This window comes from Peromyscus maniculatus, chromosome 9 (assembly GCF_049852395.1).
Source record: "Peromyscus maniculatus bairdii isolate BWxNUB_F1_BW_parent chromosome 9, HU_Pman_BW_mat_3.1, whole genome shotgun sequence".
Lineage (NCBI taxonomy): Eukaryota > Metazoa > Chordata > Mammalia > Rodentia > Cricetidae > Peromyscus > Peromyscus maniculatus.
In genome coordinates this window covers 6527037-6535840 of record NC_134860.1, presented here as the reverse complement: position 1 = coordinate 6535840, position 8804 = coordinate 6527037, and the positions used below count along the sequence as shown (strand labels likewise).

At 40.0% G+C, this 8804-nt stretch overlaps 1 protein-coding gene across 1 annotated transcript in view; it reads left to right on the top strand.

Annotated features, from left to right (window-relative positions):
• The first annotated feature begins 617 nt into the window (after positions 1 to 617).
• Positions 618 to 8804, top strand: part of LOC143267235 (disks large homolog 5-like) — a 49715-nt gene continuing 41528 nt past the window's right edge. Inside the window, exon 1 of the mRNA XM_076544264.1 lies at positions 618 to 818. The gene's annotated coding sequence lies outside the window, so the exon portion shown is untranslated. The remainder of the gene's footprint in view (positions 819 to 8804) is intronic.

Below are 8804 nucleotides of genomic sequence, written 5' to 3'. Positions count from 1 at the left end.
AGAGGCATGCAGATTTCTGTAAGCTCAGGGCAGCCTCCTCTACATAGCAAATTCCAGGTCAGACAAGTCTACGCAGTGAGACCCTGTCTTCAAAAGTACACCAAAATGAAGTGAAAGAAAAGTGAGGAGGGTTAGAATGGGAGAAGCCCATGCACAAGCCAGAGTATACATGTCAGACACCAGGACAGAATCCTAGCATCTACCAACAACACCTTTTCAGCCTGGGTACAGCCTCAGTCTGCTGCTCTACTTAGAAATGTCCCCTGTCTCTCTGTGTGGAGCATTCTAGCCCAATGTTACATCTCTCTGTGTCAATTTTATCTTGGCTTTGATAGCAACAGACTAGTGAACCCTGAAACCAAGTTGAATGCAGAGTCCAGTGCTATTAATAAACCTGAGGAGGCTCTCGCCTTAGTTACCTGAAGCATGTGTTAAAGGAGCAGAGGAAATCAGGTGGCTAAGACACCTATCTCCCATCAGAGAGATGGGAGACCTGAGACCCCTGGCAGGGGCATCTCAATCCAGGGCAAAATTCCTTGGGGTGTCATTGAATTGCTTGCTTACATCCTTTCTCAAACACTTTCTTAGTTCTCAGGGTGACCTGTTCATTCTCTATGTCTTGTCACAATGCAATTTCACTTGTGTTCATCCACCAAAGGGGCATCCAAGGAGCCACCACCCACTCCAACCAGCCTCACAAAGAGGCAAGTGAAGAAGAAGGTGAAGAGTCTGACCACTCAGCCCCACGTGGTGACAGCCCAAAGGAATCATCTGAGAGATCGCCTCATCTTAGTATCTGAAGCATGCTTGGACAACAGGTACTTACTGTTTCATAATACATGGTTACTGTCTTGGTTTCACAATTTCACCCTTAGTTCAAATGTCTAAAATATTGGCGTCTGGGAGGCTCGGTGCTCCTTCAGGGTGTCCCATTGTCCAACATAATTTCTCTAAATGCTTCCCTGAAGCAAAACCTGACACATGGGCAGGAGTGAGATGGGGACATAGACTGTTCTACTTCCTCCAAATGAAAACCAGAGCCTGTGGCCTATTGATGTAACCAACCGTCTTATTAAATAAGAAACACAGAAACAATGTAAAAGAGAAAGCCGAGAGGTCAGAGCTTAGAGCTAAAATCTCACCCTTCTGCCTGCGGTGTCCCAGCTTCCCGAAAAGAGACCTATTTCCTGTCTGTTTGTCTATTTATAGTATTTTGTTCTGCCTTCTCATTGGTTGTAAACCCAAACACGTGATTGCCTCGTCACTGTCTGAATGTACAGCCCCCTAGGTCTTAAAGGCATATGTCTCCAATGCTGGCTGTATCCCTGAACACACAGAGATCTATGGGATTAAAGGCGTGTGCCACCACCGCCACACTCTTGCTATGGCTCTAATAGCTCTGACCCCCGGGCAACTTTATTTATTAACATACATTCAAAATCACATTTCAGTACAATTAGATTACCACCACATTTCCCCTTTTCTATTTTAATAAAAAGAAAAAAAGCAAAAGGTTATAACTATCAAAAGAAAAACTATATACAAAAGTACAATAACTATATACAATATATACAAGTAATAAATACCTAAACAGGTATTTGACAAATCAGAGAAATAATTCCATTATCTATCCTATTTTCGTAAATCTAAGATGTATCTAATGCACTTTCTATCCTAACTAATCTTCAACCATAACTAACTAATCTTCAACTCCCTCAGAGACCCAAGAAGGGAATAATATTAGCTAACAAAAATAAAAACAGGAAGTGCATGCAAGCAACTTCCAAAAACTTTGTGAGTTGACAGAAACAGCCAGCTGCCTGGGAAGTCACCTGAGGTTTCTCTGCAGTGTTGGGGCATCATCTTCAGCCTATAGGCTTAGCGTATCTGACAGACTCATTTGTGAAGTAGGATGTACACAAGGTCAACAGTTCAATCTCACATTGGGTGAGAGCAGTCCACGTACCAGAAACACCTGAATTCCACTAGTGTCCTGTCATGATTCAGGATTTTAAATTCTGGAAATTGTTGACAGTTTTTAAATTCAGCTGTCCATTCTTCTTGGCTGTGTATATATGGTTTCATCTCAGCATCCCCTTCTTCTCCACATCCTTCTTTTAAATGCCAGTCTACTTTCAAGAGGCATGAACTTTCAGCTGCTGTTCCATTGTACAACAGAATCCAATGGCCCTCTGCCTGTTAAGCTGCCTTTGAAGAAAAGGGCACCGTACCTTTTCCAGGTGTGAAGGCCACTTCAGGGATGGGGCCATATTGTCCTGGCCTCAGAAGATGCCTTTTAATAAAGCCATAACCACACTTGTTTTGGCAAGAATCAGTAGTCCCTAGTTTCGTGTTCTGTCTTTCCATTTTGTCCTGTTGATTTGAGGATACTTTGTTGTCCAGTGGCTAACTTTTGCCACAATGAAAGTTGACTCCATATGCAGTTTCTTCAATGCCCATATTTTCTCTGAAGTAGATTGGTACTGCCAGGAGCCGACATGTCTCAAAAAAGAAAAATTTTCTAAGTTATTAAAACATTTTAAATGCCATATTCTGTAGATCTCTGAAGGGTTTGAAGATGACCTGTCTAAAACATCTCTGCTCAATTTTTAAAACATATCTAATATGACTACAACTTCTATTGTAATGTCTAACTACTAACTTTCATTTCTTTATATCCTAATAGTTGGTAATAATAACATTCAAGGATCAGAAATTTGCATTACATTGTTAAATGAATGGTATAAATACAATTAGAAATATACATATAGCATTTTCTAACAATATCAGTTTCAAATTTGTATACAATATAAAACAATCCAATCCAATGTAAAGTATTTAAAACTAGTAATTGTCTTTTTCTTTTCTTTCTTTCTTTCTTTCTTTCTTTCTTTTCCTTCCTTTTTTTTAAAATAAGAACCTTAAATCTAATCTCCTTTGCTTAGCCTTTTTCCTAACCCTTGACAACAACTTGTAACCAACCCCCCTAAATACTGAAAATTATCCCAGACCCAAAACCCATTATAAAGACCAAACCCCCCACACACACCACCTCTTTGGGAATGTGGGCGTCATATTCTTAAAATTGCTTCCTGCTGGATCTGGGCGAAGTTTTCTTTATCCTGAAAGAAAAATTTTAGGTTAATTGTCAAATTCTAGGAGAGGTAACTATATCCTTCATTATCCAGTCTGTGTATAATGCCAAAGTTCAGGGTTTATCTCAAGTCCTTATTCAAGTAGTCTTTGAGACTGGATCATCTCAGCTAGTCATCTCAAAATTGCTCTGAGCACCTTGTAGTTCAAAGCTGATCTGTGGATGATGTTTGTCAGCTTAATGATATTATTATTGTCCACATGGAAGTGTTGTTGTTGTGGGGCCCCATCTTCTTTCTGGAGACTTCAGTTGATGTTAGGCCTGGCCATGATTTCCTGCAGAAAACTGATAAGAGACTCGAACACAAAAACATATATATGCAGCTAGCCTTTTTTCTAGAATTAGTTAGTACTCTATATGACCATTCATGTCTTAACAAAGTTTAAAATGTATAAAAATCTCTCTATATATATATATATTAATCTTGTAAATTTTGATATAAAATTCATACTTGAAGAAGAGTTTAAAGAATCAGAATAGAATCAAAGAGTTGAGATTAGTAATAGAATGGTCCCTTAATTAATTTTGCTTTTGTCCTGTACCATAGCAGAAGATGGCTCTTTTATTCTGGCATGATACAGGGAGTTTGCATTTTCCTTTTAACAACATGCTTGAGTTTAAAGAAGGAGAGAGCCATTCTCCAACTCCAAAGTCAGCTTTAAATTTTAATTGAACTGGGACTATTAGAAAACCAATAGTGTTAAATCTGTAGATTTTTTCCACATAAGTTTTTAATTTTTTATTTGGTTTATTTGGTAAAAATATCCATTCCAATATAATATCTTCCCTCTGCATTAATATTCCAGTAGGAGAACGCCTAGAAGGTAAAATAACCAAAATGCAATCCAGCTTTGGATCAATACGATCCACGTGTCCTTCATGCACTTTCTTTTCTTCCAAGTCTAATTCTTTCTCAGCTTCAGGTGACAATTCTCTTGGACTATTTAAGTCCTTGTCACCTTCTAAGGTTTTGAACAAATTAGTCAGTTCATCATTTTTTACCCCAACAATAGTTCATAGATGAGAAATATCTCCAAATAATCTTTGAAAGTCGTTAAGAGTCTGTAGTCTATCTCTCCGAATTTGTACCTCTTGGGGTCTAATTTTTTGTAGCTCTATTTTATATCCTAAATAATTAATAGAATCTCCTCTTTGTATCTTTTCAGGAGCAATTTGTAATCCCCAGCAAGGCAAAATTTTCTTTACTTCTTCAAACATTATTTCTAAAGTATCTGCATTTGAGTCAGCTAGTAAAATATCATCCATATAATGATAAATTATAGATTTAGAAAATTTGTTACGTACCACTTCTAATGGCTGTTGTACAAAGTATTGGCACAGAGTTGGGCTATTCAACTGTGCCTGTGGGAGGACCCTCCATTGAAATCTTTTAACTGGTTGAGAATTATTATAAGTAGGCACTGTAAAAGCAAATCTTTCTCTGTCTTCTTCTTGTAAGGGTATTGAAAAGAAATAGTCTTTTAAATCAATAACAATGAGAGGCCATCCTTTTGCTAACAGAGTAGGCAAAGGCATCCCAGATTGTAGAGAGCCCATTGGCTGAATTACTTTGTTAATTGCTCTAAGGTCTGTTACCATTCTCCATTTACCAGATTTCTTTTTAATAACAATAATAATAATAATACAGGAGAATTCCAAGGGCTGGTTGATTCTTCAATATGCTGAGCATTTAACTGTTCTTCTACCAGCTCTTCTAAAGCCTGGAGTTTCTCTGTTGTTAAAGGCCATTGTTGGACCCATACAGGCTTGTCTGTTAACCATTTAAAAGGTAGAGCTGTTGGTGTCTTTGGAAGATCATCAGTTATTGTGCTCTGTTCTTGTATAATATGGATGGCTGGTGACCACTCATTAGAACAATATCTTCTAATATTTCTCTCAGTAACATGGGCTAGTTTATGATTTGTTTCTGAGATTGGAGGGATGTTAATCTGAGTATTCCATTGTTGCAACAAGTCTTAACCCCACAGGTTCATAGTTATGTTAGCCACATATGGTTTTAATTTTCTTCTCTGTCCTTCTGGACCTATACATTCGAGCCATCTTGCACTCTGTTTCACCTGAGATAATGTCCCAATTCCTAACAGTTAAACATTTACCTCCTGAAGAGGCCAAGTTGGATGCCAAAATTCTGGTGCAATTATGGTAACGTCCGCACCTGTGTCTACCAGACCAGACAACAAAACACCATTTATTTTTATCGTTAATTTTGGTCTTTGTTCATTAATAGAAGTTTGCCAAAAAATTTTCTTTATGTTTTCTCCTGAATTTTCTATTCTCTCTGTTTCATCATCCTGACCAGCATGATTTATTCCAATAGGCATTTGGTTATTTAATCGCTCAGAGCAGGGATTTCCTTTATGGCTGCAGGAAAGGTTTGAACTGGATTTGCAACCGGGGCCTGCGTGAGGCCCCTCTGGGAGTTTCCCGAAGACTGAGGCAAAGGATTACCCTGTCTGTCCTTTGTTGATCTACGTTCGTTGGTCCCGTGTTTTCCCTTACCACACCTTCTGCATACTCCAGAAGGAAGGGGCATTCTGTTGACATTGTTCCTTGAAGAAACATTTTTTCTAGGAATGACCTGTCTACAGTCCCTTTTCAAATGTCCTTGCTTTCCACATCCAAAATATCTAACACTCCTCAAACCTTTTGAAATTACTTCTCCTACCCACGTATCATCATGCTCATCAGCCTCAACATTAATTGTTTCTCTAATCCAATCTTCCATAGGTGCAGATCTTGCCCTTAATGGCTTGATTATTCTTTTGCATGCTGCATTTGCATTCTCAAAGCCCAAAGATTCAATTATTGCCTTACCAGCTTCTGAATCCGAGACCATTCTCTTTACTGCTGAAGGCAGTCTTTGTAAAAAATCTGTAAAAGACTCTTTTGGGCCTTGCATCACCTTTGTAAATGACTCAGATTTTTTTCCTGGTTCCTCAACTCTGTCCCATACATTCAAGGCTGCCGTTCGACATAAAATTAGGGTTTGGATATCATATAAACATTGTGTTTGTACTGAAGCATATTGGCCTTCTCCAATAAGCTGATCCTGGCAAACTTGTATTCCTTTATCCCTCCATTGTTTTTCTATGTTTTTAGCCTCCTCCTTAAACCAGGTCAGAAATTGAAGTCTCTGGCTGGGTTCCAGAACACCTTGTGCAAGGTCCCGCCAGTCCTGTGGTACTATCCTATTATATGTTGACCAAGAGTTTAACATTTGCTTTACATATGGGGAATGCATGCCATAAGATACTATTGCCTCCTTAAACCTTTTTAAATCCAACATTTCAATTGGAGCCCAAATATTTTGTGTAGCCATTTGATCAGGCATCTGCTGTACGGTTACAGGATAAATTAAGGGTGACTGTGTGAAAACAGGCTTTCTTTCTGCAACCTTATGATCCCGACTTGAAACAACTTCACTGTTAATTTCTTCTGTCTGAATTTTTACAGATTTAACAAGTTCTTCTAAAGCTGTTATCCTGGCACTTAAATTGACTATCTTTTTAAATATTAAAATGTGGATTAGCATAGTGATAAGCTGCATAATTCCACCAATACTAATATTATATAGTTGTTCCATTGTTAGACTGCCTAAAATTTCGAACAAAAACCAATTTTCTTCCAATGTACACATAAAACCCATTTGTTTTTTAATGTGGAAAAAAAATCTCTTTTAGATAGTTTCCTTTAAAATATCTGATATGTTATGACTTACCAAATCTGCATAGAACAGTAGAAATCTGAGGGGATTTTCAAAGCAGCCACCTAGTGTCCCAGGTGTAAATCCAGAGAGAGAGAGAGAGAGAGAGAGAGAGAGAGAGAGAGAGAGAGAGAGAGAGAACCCACAAGAAAGCGTAGCCGGCTAAAGCTTAAATCCAGCCACGTGTTCCCTCTTGTGCCGAGTCAAGGCTTGGGTCTGGCTTCCTTAAGCTCTGAACACGTGTGTTGGCTTTACAGGCAGGGCCCTGTTCGGCAGGGCAGGTCTGAGTTGTTTGTAACACCTGTAACACCGGCTTTAAGCACCTGTAACACCGGCTTTAAGCAAGCAGGATTTAAGCAAGCAGCTCACCGATAGTCCAGCCTGAGGTCAAGCAGACCTAGACCCAGGCTAAGAAGCTGCCGCTCGGACTAAGAAGCCGACCAGCGCCTGCCGCCGCCTGCCGCTGCCGGCTGCCTGCCGCCCTTGCAGGAAAGCGGACCTGCCACCAAGCCAAGCGGTTTTTAATGGATTCTTGTCACGTTGGGCGCCAGATATTGATGTAACCAACCGTCTTATTAAGGTGGTGGCGCACGCCTTTAATCCCAGCACTCGGGAGGCAGAGGCAGGCGGATCTCTGTGAGTTCGAGGCCAGCCTGGTCTACCAAGTGAGTTCCAGGAAAGGCGCAAAGCTACACAAAGAAACCCTGTCTCGAAAAACCAAAAAAAAAAAAAAAAAAAAAAAAAAGAAAAAGAAACACAGAAACAATGTAAAAGAGAAAGCCGAGAGGTCAGAGCTCAGAGCTAAAATCTCACCCTTCCGCCTGCGGTGTCCCAGCTTCCCGAAAAGAGACCTATTTCCTGTCTGTTTGTCTATTTATAGTATTTTGTTCTGCCTTCTCATTGGTTGTAAACCCGAACACGTGACTGCCTCGTCACTGTCTGAATGTACAGCCCCCTAGGTCTTAAAGGCATATGTCTCCAATGCTGGCTGTATTCCTGAACACACAGAGATCTATGGGATTAAAGGCATGTGCCACCACCGCCACACTCTTGCTATGGCTCTAATAGCTCTGACCCCCGGGCAACTTTATTTATTAACATACATTCAAAATCACATTTCAGTACAATTAGATTACCACCACAGTGGCCTGAATCACATAACTCAGGAATTGAGGCAGTAGTGTGTGAGTTCCCAGCATGAAATTGGAGAGATCCTGTCAAGTGGTGGCTAGTGTGAGAATGCTGTAATTTGTATTACTTGCCTGGCAAGGTATTGTGTGCTGGATGATCCTAGTAGCAGCTGCAGAGGCCTGGTCCCACATCTTAAAATGTGTCAGCAAGGCCTGGTACTGATGTCTGCTGCTCTTGGTCCTCTCTGAGATGATACAACAGCATGCATGAATTTGGCATCTCACTGAGAACATTCTATCCACTTTCCTCTCTCAGTCTCTGTTTTTCTTTCACTTCTATCTCTCTCTGTATCTCTCTGATTCTCTCTCTTTCTGTCTCTGTGTTTCTCTCTCATCCCTGTATCTTGTCTGTGTTTGTGTGTTTTTTCATATGTGTCCTTCTTCACCCTCAAATCAGGGGTCTGTGTTTGACCATGAAGAGTTGCTTATCTCAGTATCTAGATGTGCTCTCTATTGTGGACTAAGAGCCCCATTTTGGGCAGCATAGCCCTTTGCCAGTCTGTTTATCTTGCTGCCAATGTGGAATGCCTTGGGGGAATTTATGAAACTATCATGATATTGCATCCCATCCTCAGAAATGCTCATGATGTGATTTTTAGCCTCCATGTCAATATAGGCACTCTGGAATGAGAATCTCTTATTTGAAAACAGAAGAAACATCACAATTTCTAGTGGGTCATGACCCGTGATAGACTGTGGGAACTCCATAGCAAGCTAGCTGGCATGAATCCTGAGG